This window comes from Rissa tridactyla, chromosome 4 (genome assembly GCF_028500815.1).
Source record: "Rissa tridactyla isolate bRisTri1 chromosome 4, bRisTri1.patW.cur.20221130, whole genome shotgun sequence".
Taxonomy (NCBI): Eukaryota; Metazoa; Chordata; class Aves; order Charadriiformes; family Laridae; genus Rissa; species Rissa tridactyla.
In genome coordinates, this window is record NC_071469.1 from 3,285,212 (window position 1) to 3,298,836 (window position 13,625).

Sequence of the window (13,625 nt, forward strand, 5' to 3'; positions counted from 1 at the left end):
GTTCTGGGCCCCTCTGTACAAGAGGGACATGGAAGTGCTGGAGCGTGTCCAGAGGAGAGCTACCAGGCTGGTGAGGGGTCTGGAGACCAGGGCATATGAGGAGAGGCTGAGGGAGCTGGGCATGTTTAGCCTGGAGAAGAGGAGTCTGAGGGGAGACCTCATGGCCCTCTACAACTACCTGAAAGGAGGCTGGAGAGAGGTGGGGGTTGGCCTCTTCTCCCAGGTGAATAATGACAGGACCGGAGGAAATGGTCTGAAGCTGCGGCAGGGGAGGTTTAGGTTAGATATTAGGAGGAATTACTTTACTGAAAGAGTGGTCAGGCACTGGGACAGCCTGCCCAGGGAGGCGGTTGAGTCACCATCCCTAGAGGTGTTTAAGGAACGTGTAGATGTGGCACTTCAGGGCATGCTCTAGTGGCAGAGATCGTAGGTTGTTTGGTTGGACTCGATGATCTTAAGGGTCCTTTCCAACCATGAAGATTCTACGATTTGTATTTTTAATAGATTCTGTTTTTTCTGTAAATAATGTCAGCTTGCAGGTGAGACACTCCAAAGGTAGAACACTTGACAGCAAGTCAAAGGTTACAAATAACTCTTTGTGTGGCCGAGGGTAATCTGCTTGATTCAGTTCACGATGGCGATTTAATCACATTTTTCGAAAGAGCAGGTAGACTCTTACCAGGTGAATTTGCATCACTGTTTTACTTCAAGGTAAATGTATCAAGAACGTTTAACTAGAAGTTACCTTAAATCATGAAAATATTTGTATCTTTGGAGCAGAAAGTGAGAGTTACTGTTATAAACTGTCATGGCGGAAGGAAACTCAAGAGCTTGCTCTGTATGGGCCGAGAGTGTGTCATAGCCTCCCTACGCACCAACCAATACGACGTGAAGGAAGCGTGTTACATTGGTCCCAGTTTGTGCCTGTCTTGGAAATAGCGTCTTGCAACAGAAATACCAGTGGTAATGACTCTTCTTCACCAGTTTTTTTCTAGTTGTAAAGACAAACTGTTCCGCGTCAGGAGCGTGCCTTTTCCTGCTGGCCGAAGCTGTCCCGTGGGGAGCATAAGGTAAAGGGCAGGGACCTACTCCTGTTCCCGAAGAGGAATCCTCAGCTACGTTTGGATGGCTTGGGCAAAGAGTATCCTCCAACTTCAGCAGTGAGCCGTGTTCAGTTGCAGGTGCTGTATCTTTGGCTTTTGAAGGTATGATTTTTTTTTTTTGGTCAGTATATTTGCAAGATAAAATCCTTAAAATTCTAAATATATGTTTTGCTTAATGCCACATCCTTTTGTTGGACCTTTACTAATGCAGTCCTGTACCTTTTCAAAATATGCTCCTTAAGATCATTCTCCTAGCCTGTGTCCTTGATTATTTTATGTCCATCCTTTATCCAAGAAATGTATGTCTTTGGATACAAGACCCTTTCATAGTTTTAAGTTTCCTCTTTTTCCCTATCAAATGGTTGTTTTATGCTTCTGATCAGCTTCTCTTTCAAGTCAAGCATGTTGTTGCTACATCTTTGCAACCGCAGTCCTTCTAAATGCTTCTACAAAACTTTGGAAGACCTTGATGCCTCTTAATCCTGACCAGAATGAGAGACTCAGGTGATTTTCTATCAAATGTTGCCCTGCTTTTTGCCACCCCAATGTTATCCCTTTTCTTAGATTAAAAAGTACTCACGAACAGGAACCAATTTTTCCTTTTGTCTTTGGACAGGACCTTTTGTAATCAGGTTTTTGGCCTTAGCTGGGCAGCTTTGCAGTGTGGGTGGATCAGAGTTACTACGTGCTTCAAGGCTGTCCTTTATGCGCTCCTTAACCTTGTTGAAGCGGCCTCATTCTTTCACCTGCTCAGTTTCTTTAACAAATAATAGTACAAAATAGCTCGGGGTGTGTGAAGCATTGCATTTGAATAATATTCTTAAGAGTAAGGGTGCTCTTAAGTAAGAATAAGAGTATTTTTCAGACTGATGTTGTCCTAGACATACAAGGTGTCCTCATGTAGCGTGTGAGGTTCAGCTCAGAACCCACCTGCTTATTACCTGGCTGTTCAAGAAGATGCCTCCTATGTACTTTAAAATTTCCCAAGTTTTTCTGAACTTCACAGTTGCTTCTTCTCAATCTGGTAATGGCTACATAATAATCAGCTTTCATTAACATTTCTCAAAATTGCTTTCCTGGAAACATGTTAAATAATGTGTCACTTCAAAGTGACCCCTTGTTCCATAGTCCCTTTAACAAAGAAAACTTTGTCGCCATCATTTAAATGTAATTTCTTCTAAAGGAAAGAAAATCTGTCCAACGCAAGAGTAAGCAGATATTCCCCCTCATGGATTTTTTTTTTTTTTTCCCCAAGGGGAAATACCTTCTTTTCATAGGAATAAATTGGTGGGGGAAAATGCTCACTCATATGAAGGTTACCAACTTCCATGCGTATAAACTAGCAGAGCTGCAGTTGCTTCTGTGGACGTAATTTATTAAATCCACTGAATATTCGACATCTAGCTTTTAAATGTGAATTCTGTGTTTCAGGTGATTTCTGAGGCTCCAGTCTCCTGTAATGGTACCTCCCCATTCTGCATTTCACATCGGCGATGCTTTGCTGTTCCTGACAATGATACGGGATCCGAGGTGAAACATGCATCACCAGTTATGTCACGGATCTCGATGTTCACTCATAAAACACAAGCAGCAGTTGGAAGGCTTCTTCTGGGGGCTTTTCCCTCCATTTTTGCTACAAAGTTAGATGTTGCATCTTTGGCGAAATAGTATTTTCTTGGAACTATAAACTAGGAAACTAGTGAAGTCGGTATTTGGGCTTTGCTGACATTCTAAGAATCTTTAGACTCTTAGAGAGTTCAGAGTCAGAGGCACATTTTTTTTTTGAAACAGGAAAATCTGTTTTTAAAAGCAGTAGTGTTTTGGAGAGACAAAATAGGCGAGCGCTTGGGTAGCTCCAAATTTCAAGGTAAATACAAGGGAAATGGAAAATCCTGAAACTAATCGTTAACCTTTGATCAAAATGAGTATTGGTAATTTTAACTGGGGATGCTCAGCTTCCAAAAGCAAATGACATCTGCTTCACCTCATGTATGCAGAATAGGGAGGGAAGGGAGAGAAAGGTGTAATGATGAGAGCAAGTCACCTCTGTAAAAAGCTTCTTGAAACCACTGGGTGCACTGTACTTGGGATGAACTGACCCTCTTTTCTATCTGGAAAGCTTTTAATGAAAGAGGAAAAGGACCCGATGATCTTTTACTGCAAAGGTTAATAACATAAAATACTGATGAGCATTTTATGTAAGAAGCGAAGCCTGCAGGTCTCATTACCTGGCCCTCCCGATTGTGGACTCACGTCCGATAAGAGAAGTGGGAAATACACTTGACACATTTAAAGGGTTATAGTGGACAGCGTTCACATTTCTGATTCCATTCCCCACGCATTTTTCTCATTAATAGAAATACAAAATTCCACTGAGGTCGCCCAGGCTGTCTTCCAGCCCGGGCAAGCTTGTTCACGCACCAGACACTGACAGCTGAGAGACACGTGTCTGACTGCAGTGAACATCAAGGTGAGGGCAAGATTTGGGTTACAATTCGTTGATGAGCAATTACTGCAACTCATTTTTGGCTTGCATCACTTTTAGGTAAAGATCTTGATTTCTGTTGCAAATCTGCAGTTAGAAAATCTGGGGGGAGGTGCCGGGTCATTGACTGTAGCAAGTGCGACAGCGTGGCCCAATCTTCATCGCATCACGGGTGGCGACCGGTTTGCGTAGCGTTGCGTGGTGAAAATTACCCAAATCGCATATCGCCCTTTAACTGGGGATTTCAGAAAACAGCAGTCCTGAGAGAAAGAAAACAAAAATCATAATGTAGGGACAGCAAGCAATAAAAATTGCAAGCTTTGACTTGAATTAAATTTGCAAAGGCGGAAGCCATGCCCGACAACGTGACAAGCTAATACGGAGGAGAATGAGATTAACGAGTTGAAATATCTCTTTCCTGTTTAAGGTTAACCTCGGGCAAGAATGAGTTTGTTGGTGTAACGTCTTGTTGAATTTTAATATGGAAATGTCTCCTGGCATGTATTCCAAACACCCTACAAATAGTGATATTGATCTGACCTTCAATTGTGAGAGGCCCTCTGCAAAAATCGGGTCTGGGTTTGAATGGCAAATAGCTTTAATATTCTGCGGAGAGTGGATCATTTAGAAGCCTCAGTTTGAGACTATAAATCACCAGGATTATGGCTTTTTTTATTATCCTTTTAATGCAGGCTTGCTTCCCCTGGAGCAAAGGACCAAAAGTGTGGTGGATCATTTAAAAAATCACAGAGAAGATGTCAGTAGGTACGGAGAACAAATAATGTATTTGTACAAAAGGGAGTTATTTGAAATCCCTTCCTGCTCTCTTGCCACGTTTTTCAGGTATCTGCTGCCTTTTTGGCAGTGGGCTAGAATGAGCACTCCCCATCTTTAGCCTTTACGCAATCCGTGGGTATCTGTCCCCTTTTAGTTCCCACAGAGCATCTTTTCTAGTGGCCAGCAATTTGCATTTTTGTTTGCTTGTGACAATAATAAAGATTTAATAAGGGGACCTACATACCTTCCTGTCTTACCTGTTTTTGAAGGCTTTATATCATCTTTATGTCACCAGAGTCTCAATTCTCACACAGTTTCGTAAGTACAGTAGCAGCTGGGAGTGCTTCTGTGGCTGTCCACCTGTAGTTTAGGGAACACCTTAACTGAGTCGGGCATCACTCTGCTTTTCTTACAGATAATTTTTTTTTTATAGCAGTCTTTTTCCATCTAGGCTGTTAGCAAATAACCTTTCTTAGCCATGAAGTAATACATAGTTTTGCTGAAGTTGATGCTGATATTGAGCAGTTTTCTATAGCTCATGATCCGAGTGTGAATTTTCCAGGTTTACTCTCTAATTGATTTCCCATCTGGCCCGTCTGCAAGTGATGTTCTTGCAGGACTTCAAAGCCTCCTAATTTAACCAGAGAAGAATTTCAGCCAGTCATAGCCTCCACTGGTCTGTAAAATACCCAAGCTGAAAGGCAACTAGATCAACTTGGCCAACTGGACCTTATGGTTTGCCAATACTACTCATAGAGCTGGCAGCGATGTAGCTGGGTTGAGCCTGCTCCCAAGCCACAGGACCTTGCCTTAAGAACCATCCTTCTCTGGCAGTTTGACCTTGGAAGCATCACTTTTATTTAATAAAAAAAATAAATAATAAAAAAGTGAAGATGGGCTCCAGTCTGCCTAAACTTGCCTGGTTGGTGCCGCTCAAGTTCCAGACGACAGTCCTGTCTACCCACTTTCTGCTGATGCTTAGTCTCACCCGTGTTACTGGATGAACCTACCTACTCCTCTGCTCAGAGGTGGAGAGGATGGTTGACTTGGGTAGAGCTTTGCCATACCTTCAAGGTGAAAAAGCATTAAATAAGTGCTGAGGTCTGGGCTTGGATTTTTTTTATTTTTTTTAGTAAGATTTTTCTTGTACAACAAAATATCACAAACCCTCTTCTGACTTCTTATACAGACTTATGGTCCATAGCAGTCTGAAGGGGATGTATGGAGCTTGTCTTGAGAAAATATCAATGCTCTGGGCCTTTTCCTGCTCCCATTCCAGTTGCTGAATATTTTGCTCTTGTCCTTGGTAAGTACGAGAAGATGTGATTCTCTGAAAATGTGCAATTCTTTGAATATGTGCAATTCCCGCTATAGCCCACTGCTGTTAGGGCTGGGGAGGAAGGGTTCGTTATGGTAGCTCTTTCACTCTGGTAGTTTTGTAAAGAGCATTTTGCATTGCAGGATGCACACTAAATCAGTCACTTGGCTCTCACGCAGAGTTGCTGAATTAACATGATGTGACCCAGAGATGCAAAGGGATTTCTTTCATTAATGGTGCCGGGATGCTCGGGAGAACACAAGATGCGTTTCCTAGACAACAGCCACCGTTACTGTGTAACTGGAAGAAAGTAGAAAGGCTGAAAAGGGAGTTTATGAAGAGTAGGGATCAATTTAGGGAAAAAAAAAAATCTGAATAGCAAAATTAAAGTTCTTTTACAAAATGTAAAAGGCATCAAACATAGAGACCTGCTATAGAGTCTGTGAAACAGCTGTGATGGCCTCAGAAATAAAAAGCCCCGCAAAAAAAACCAACAAAGAAATGCAGTTTCAAACACAAGTACATCACCTCCTAAAGCCTGTACATGCTGCAGCCTTAAAGTCACAATCCTTGTCTGACTTTTTTTCCCCAAAATAAAACAAAGAATGGTAATCCTGATGGCATAAATACAGACGGTAGCTTGCCCGTGATTTCATTCAGCTGAAGTTTTACTTCAAATTCTGTGCAGGGTAAATAAACATCAGCTGAAGTGCCATCTCTCCTCTGTTCTGGGTGATGGGGGTAGGAGGACTGCTGCAGACTTTTGGTTAATATTTAAGCGGCGTTCCTGACAGCGGAATACTGTGCGGCAGCCTGGGAAACCAGCTTGTGTCTAGCCCCGCGGTTCCTTTTTGAGAGACAGGTTAGAAGTTTGGATGCATGGCTCGTCTGCTTTAGTAGATAGAAAAGTATGACTTAAATTTTCCTCATCTGACCATTTTAAAATGATTAAAAAGATTACTTTTCTGCACTTATAACTATAGCTACTTGGGCTAACCATTGCTCTAGAGAACTATTTTAGGATCCTAAAGGTACATGTATCTTTTAGGTTGCCAGTTCACAGACGTCCAGGCTGATCTGTTGGCTTGCTGCCATCAGAAAGGCACGGTCTTTTTCTCCCCCCTCATCTCTTATCCTCCCTTTCCTTTTGCCTAGTCTGCAGGGATTTTTTTTTTCATGAGCTGATTTGGTAACCTGATTTTAAAAAAAAAAAAAAAGAAAAAAAAGTAGCCTCTTTTCTTTTGCTTTGACTAGTTAGTTTTCAGATGGGTTTGTGAGTTAAATTGTTGAATTGTTTAATTTTGGATAGTCCTGGCAACCGTCGAGGCTGATACAAACCAGTGGGAGATGAAGGGGGAGCTGGCTGCCCCTTTCATTGCCAGGATGCTGTTCGTTGCCCTCCTGTTTCATTAAACTGCAGCATCAGGGGGGAGAATTTAGTGTTTGCTGAGAAACCGGAGTTCTCATCTACATTCCAAACTCAGTTACACCTTTTTCTATTGTCTTGGACCAGAACCCTTGCATCCTATCATTTGTCTGAGGATTTTATAACCTTTTACAATTAATTCACATGAATTAACTAATATGACAGGAAAAAGGAAATGCTACGCCATCTTCAGGGTGGGCAAGGAGGAAGGGAACTACGTGCCTTGGTCCTTAGGAAGATTACGGAGCGGTTCCTCATGAAAACAGTTTACTAGCGCATGAAGAACAAAAATTTGAAGAGCCAGCACGGATCTACCAAGAGCAAATCATGCTTGACCATCCCGACTGACTTTTACGATGAAACGACAGGTTTTGTGGATGAAGGGACAGGAATGGCTGAAGGTTCACTTTGGCTTGAGAGAGGCTTTTGGTACAGTCTTGCGTATTATCTTAGTAGCCAAATTAAGGAGATGTGAACTGGATGGGTGGACAACAAAGTGAGGGAAAAACTGGTTGAAGGGCAGTGGTCCATGGTGCAAAGTCTGACTGGCATCTGCTTACTGGTGATGTTTCTCGAGGATCAGTACTGCAATGACCTGGATTGTAGAATCATACAATGGTTTGGGTTGGAAGGGATCTTTAAAGGTCATCTAGTCCAATCTCCCCTGCAATGAGCAGGGACATCTTCAACTAGATCAGGTTGCTCAGAGGCCCGTCCAACCTGACCTTGAATGTTTCCAGGGATGGGGTGTCTACCACCTCTCTGGGCAACCTGGGCCAGTGTCTCACCACCCTCACCCGGATGATGGGCCCTAATGCACTGCTCAGCAAATTTCCAAATGATGCCAAATTAGGGGGGTGAGTTGATGGTTGGACTCAATGATCTTAAAGGTCCCTTGCAACATAAATGATTCTATGTGCTGGAAGGCAGTGTGGCATTGAGAAGGGACTACAGATGGAGAGAGGCTGATAGAACTGGGTTTGTTTAACGTGAAGAGGAGGGAGTGGAATCACTTTTTTCCACTGCCAAAAAGGTGGGGATGGGTGGGTAACAGAAGGGCTTCCTTCTCAGAAGTGCACAGCTGAAGGACAAGAAGCAATGGTCACAGGCTGAAACATGGAACTTCTAGTTGGACTTACGGAGAACATGGTTCATCCTGAGTGTGGTGAAGCACTGGCATAGCCTGCCTGGAGCCGTAGGGGGATCTTCATTCTTAGAAGTTTTTAAAACTTGACTGGACAATGCCATAAGGATCCTAATTTAATTTACAAGTTAGTTCTGCTTCAAGCAGGGGACTGGACCAGGTGAACTTCAAAGGTCTCTTCCAATCTAATTTTTTCTTCATCTGTGATTACTTTGTCTCTCTTATAAATGCAGGATAATTTGTCCACTTGCCCGAGCTCTCAGAAAAAAAAATAATCAGCAAATCCGAAAACAGACATGAGAACAACTGATAAGAGTTCTGTGTTTTAACCATGAAGATGTTTCTCTGTGTGTGTCTTTATTCACACCAGCGTCTCGTAGACAATTGTTAAGCAGCTGCTGTTGCTGCAAAACTTTATCTAACCCGCTCTGCTTTTGATTGTGTTTATTAAAAAAGGAGAATTATTGGAGAAATAGTAGTAAGCACCTCTGACTTCATTGCTTGCTTTTAATTAATATCTTTTTCCCTCTCAAAAGTGTTTACTAGGCAAACATCACTCTATGAGACTCATATTGGGCAAATATGTTGGTAAAGTTTGTTGGAATAAGAGGTTACATAAATGTGGAGCTCTGGGACGCTGCAGTTCACCGAGCTGTTTGCTGAAGAGGTTTTACTCTTTGCTACCTGCCAGTGGATGTCACACTTACACAAAAGTGGAGTAAGTAACGAGCCAAATTTCTACTTCTTCCATTAAAAGAAATGTTCTGGCACTAAATTTTTACAATCTCCTCAAAGAAAGCTTTGACTTCAGCAGGACTATAGCCTGAGGACATACAACAAAATTCAGCATGGGCTATATATTCGATGAGGATTTCTGTTCTGTCTTATGAAACTAGACTGACGACTTCCTAACAGACGCAAGCAATTGCGCTATGAAGAATTATTAAATTTCTCTGTGAGAGAAGTTTAATTTCTCGGTGAGAAAAGCTTTCTCCCCATTTTATCAGTGACCTGTATCTCTGCAAGGGAATTCTGTTATAAATAGAGCTAAATGCACAGAGTTCAGCCCCGGTAACATTTTCATCATTATTTCATTATCAGAGCAATGCGATCCCGGCATTTCCTTCTAATTCTTTCCCTTGTGACTTTGCATATTCTGTCTTAGCAAAACATTGTGGTACAGGTATTGGAAGGCAAGGAGGTACCGCTGCCGTTAGGCTTCTGTGCCCTGAAAAAAAACAGCGTCAAGACCATCCCGTGAGTTTGTATTGAAACCGCAAAGCATTTGAAAATGAGCACTAGCTCAAATGGTACCCAACTCAGAAACTGAAGTTTACAAAAGTGTCGTTTAAAGACATTTCTGGATGCTGGAGAGATTATTGCCATTCCCTGAGGCACAGGAAACGTAAGAGGCTTTACCGAAAACTGTGCAGGAGTTCATTGTCAGAATCTTGGTCTCTTGGGCTGGTACCAGAAATACAGAGCCATTTTTCTTTTTGTATTTCATTGCTGAAATCTCAGGGATAAAAAAACCCAAACAAACCCAAACCAACCCAAACCTCTACAGAATTAGCGGCTAAATGTTTTATATCGACTTCACCGTCCAAGACAGTCGCTTCGAAACTGATTCTTGGAAGCTAAAATTAGATTGTCATCATATTTAAAGCCCTCGTATTTGTCTTGGTCGGTAGAACTGAAATATAGAACCGGTTGGCAGCAGCCTTTCTTTCCTACAGAGGTATCCTGTCTGCTCAGTTACAGACCATCTATCGATCATAATGGCATCACAGTTATATTAATTACTGTGTTTAGTTAGACTAAACTTTTTAGCTGGCAATATTTTAGATTATTTAAAGTACTTAAAAATATTGTTACAAAGGTTGAATGCGTGTCAAAAAGTCTTCCAACTAGGTGTTATTTGACGGTGAAAATGCTGTCTCTTGCTTTGTATCTGTGCCTGGGGGTTACGTGCAGAGAAAACCAGTCTGAAATGAGAGTCGTAAATCCGAGATGTCATAACTTGTTTACACCTAACCCCCAAAGTCACGGGTTGCTTCTAAAACACCGTCGAGTGTTTCAGGATATACTATCAGTGTGGCTGCAGCTTTTCCCTTATTGGATTCCTTACCTGTTAAAAAAGGGTCCTTTACCTCTATACATTCTTTACGTTTATACTGGAAAACTTCGGATTTGACGTTTAGGAGAATAGGATAGAGACAAATGTGATTCCTGCTCTCTGGTGTTTCATCTTGCCAAAGGCAGACCAGGTCGGACACAATTTCTGTCTAACGGCTGTATATCACTATAATCGTTTAAATTGTGGTTGTGTTATTGGTGCCGTATTGGTAAGGAAAAGACGCAGATGCAAGATCGGTGGGCTGGAAGTAGAAGCAGCAGACAGTTGAGGTACCTTGCTGCTCGGTTTGCTGTGTGTATCTTGCAAGGGGAGCTCTCGCTCAGTCTGATTAGTCCAGAGCTGTGCCCTGCAGCAGGGATCCTTGCACGACGGAGCAGGAGGCTGGATCCAGTCCCCTTGAGCTGAGGGATGCTATGTGTCCACACGTCCTTCTTCACGTTACTACTGCATGAAACCAGGCCATAAAGTTCATCGGCTGCTTACACATACCAACGTTATTGTGCCGTCTGCTGTCACCATTAAGTATTTCTTCTTGGCCAGAATGATGTCTCCAGGGAAGGAATTCCTCCGTGCAGCGCAATGGCGGAGCCTTTCACGGAAGGGAGTATGGATTGTGTTCCCGGAGCCTCCTGCTTTGGCAATGCAGATACAGCTTCCAAATTGGGAGTGATACAATGCTAGGATTTCTGACGGTTGGCAGGAGAAAGGACGCTAATTTGTATAGCGCTGCGCGGCCGACCTGTGCCGCTTTCTGAGGAGAGTGTCTGATCTCCTACCGACATAGTCCTTTGCCAGAAGATGCCAGAAAAACCATATTATCAGCTGTTACAACAGTGGTAGCGGGGGTGAAAGAGCCTTTTCTGACTTGATAATTAGGTGAGGACTTGTCTAGCAGTACAGCCCTACAAAGAGGGGAATTTGGGAAGCTGAGTTTGACTGTAGGAGGGAGAGGGGAGGACCATCGGCAACCTCAGTTCAATAGGAACTTAGATGAAACATTTTGAGCCACGCTAGCGGTGATGCTAAAAGTGACGTTTCCTGGGGCTGGAAATGGCATTGGAACATAAATGACTTTTTCTTTTCTATTTTCTTTCTTTGCAAGACTTTTAAGGAACTTGAATGTGCTTACAGGGGTGAGCCCACAGGCAGAAGTTCTGTATTTAGATCAAACTCTGTTCAGACCGGACGCAGGTGGTTAAACAGCCACGGGTTAGCTGGGGAGGGAGGGACGGGTAGAGACTGAGCTTTTTGGCCCTATATTTTTGTTAGGCCTATGTGTAATTTAATTTATAATATAATTATAATAATATAATAATTCCACTCTAAATGTAAGTGGGTAGCAATTTGAATTTGTATCAAAATGGGATACGTGCAGCAAGTTGGAGATGTTGTGACATTATAAAGCAGCTAATGTTATATAAACGCAATATTTTAAATAATATAGTTACAATATATAGCATCAAATGAGTCCTAGACATTAATCATGAAAATTGGTTAGCAAAAAAATATTTTTTTTATAAGCAATATGCTGAATTTCAGTGTCGGAAAGGAAACCACCTGTTTCCAGCTGTGTCTTTCACAATCAAAGGAGAAAGAAAAGTAAGTTCCAAATATTTCTTTTAAACTGAGATTCGTTTTAAAAACAGTATTCACCTGCCCAAATCAAACAAGCAGACTTTAAGGGGATTAGAGTTTCTGTTTGATATAAATCAGCCTCTTGCTTGAAAAATACATCTGCTTCAGTAGGCTTCATGAGAGCTATCAAGACCCGCAAAAACACCTCAGAGACCGCGATGTGTGAAATCACTCCAGGCAGAAATATCCTAAATTACTTGTTGCGGGTTTTTTTGGTATTTAAATATCTCATATTTTGGTAAACTATGTTAGTATTTTCCTTATCAATACAGCTTCTCTGTTATTTAAGTTATAAAATCTTCCCTTATATCGCAGCATCGTAGATTTGTTGACGTTGGAAGGGGCTTTGGGGGAGTCTCGCTCCAACCTGCTGCTCAGAGCAGGGTCAGGCCTGAATTCACGCGAGGCCGATTCTGGGCTTTGTCTAACCAGGTCTTAAAAACCTCCAAGCACAGAGAATTCACAGCCTCTGTGGGCAATCTGCTCCAATATATAATTATCCTGAGAGGTTTTTTTCTGTTGTAGAGCTGGAATATCGAAGGAGCCGTGAGAAGGTAACTCCCTTCTGCGCTGGGAGTCTCGGAACTGAGTGAACTGGAAGGTAGTTGCGCTTGTTTCGAAGGCAGAGATGGCAAAAATGAACTCTCCAAATAAAGACTTCTAGTGTTACATCAGAAATTTACCCTGGCCAAAGCAGCCCCGTCCCCTTCCCCTCCTCCGCTGTTATACCAAGCCAGGTGCTCGCACAGCCTAGGGATACCTCCCTGGTAATTTTGTTAAACTTCCGTGTTGAGAAGTATAAAGTCCTGCTTGAGAAGTTGTTTGCTGCCTTTATTCTTCCTCATAATACAGCTCAGCAGTAATGTAGAGCTTTCCATTGTCATTAACTAATACAGATGTTAATTAATTAATCATGCTTGCATATTTCTCTACTAAATTGCTTGTCTACTAAAATTTATCCTTTCTATTCCCTAAAGGTATTTTATATATCAGCGAGGGCTTCTGTTAATCTTCTCTTTTCCACAGCACGTTTAACCTTCTTTCGCTTATCATTTAGGGTCATTAAGGCTTATTATCTCAGTTATCCTCTCTTGAACCTTCTGTGTTGTCCGTTTTATTTTATTTTTTTTCCTTCCTCTCACCAGAACGGCGTAGCTGCCCCAGATTCTCTTCTGATTAAGTGTAAAAAAAATCAGGAAAAACTGTATCAGAGTTGACTCTACCAGAAGCCAGATTGTGGACTCATTCTCAGGAATTCAGAGCTGACTTTCTGGTCCGCACCAAGACTCAGTGCTACCTGCAATTGCTTTAGTGGGTTTTTTTTAATAAGATTTATCACTTTTTGCAGATTAGGCATTTACTAGTAAATTGCGTCCAGTTTCTGTGGACACACGGTGTATGCGCTTCAGAGAGAAAAGGAGAAATTTGGAAAGAATGGAAAAAAGATTCCAAGAATGATTTGGAGTCTCCAAATGATGATGGGTAACGAGAAACTAAAGTAGTTCAACCTATTCCGAGGTAAGGCAGCTTGGAGGAAACCTGTAGAACCTCCAGGGAGAGGATCGCAGAGCGCGCTGAAATTGAACCAAGGTGCAACAAA

General features: G+C 42.1%; 1 protein-coding gene across 1 annotated transcript in view; it reads left to right on the forward strand.

The window, feature by feature from the left end:
• Positions 1–2,038: 2,038 nt before the first annotated feature.
• SHANK2 (SH3 and multiple ankyrin repeat domains 2) overlaps positions 2,039–13,625 on the forward strand; it is a 407,070-nt gene continuing 395,483 nt past the window's right edge. Inside the window, exons 1-4 of the mRNA XM_054200512.1 lie at positions 2,039–2,633; positions 3,461–3,573; positions 4,281–4,353; positions 5,555–5,671. The gene's annotated coding sequence lies outside the window, so the exon portion shown is untranslated. The remainder of the gene's footprint in view (positions 2,634–3,460; positions 3,574–4,280; positions 4,354–5,554; positions 5,672–13,625) is intronic.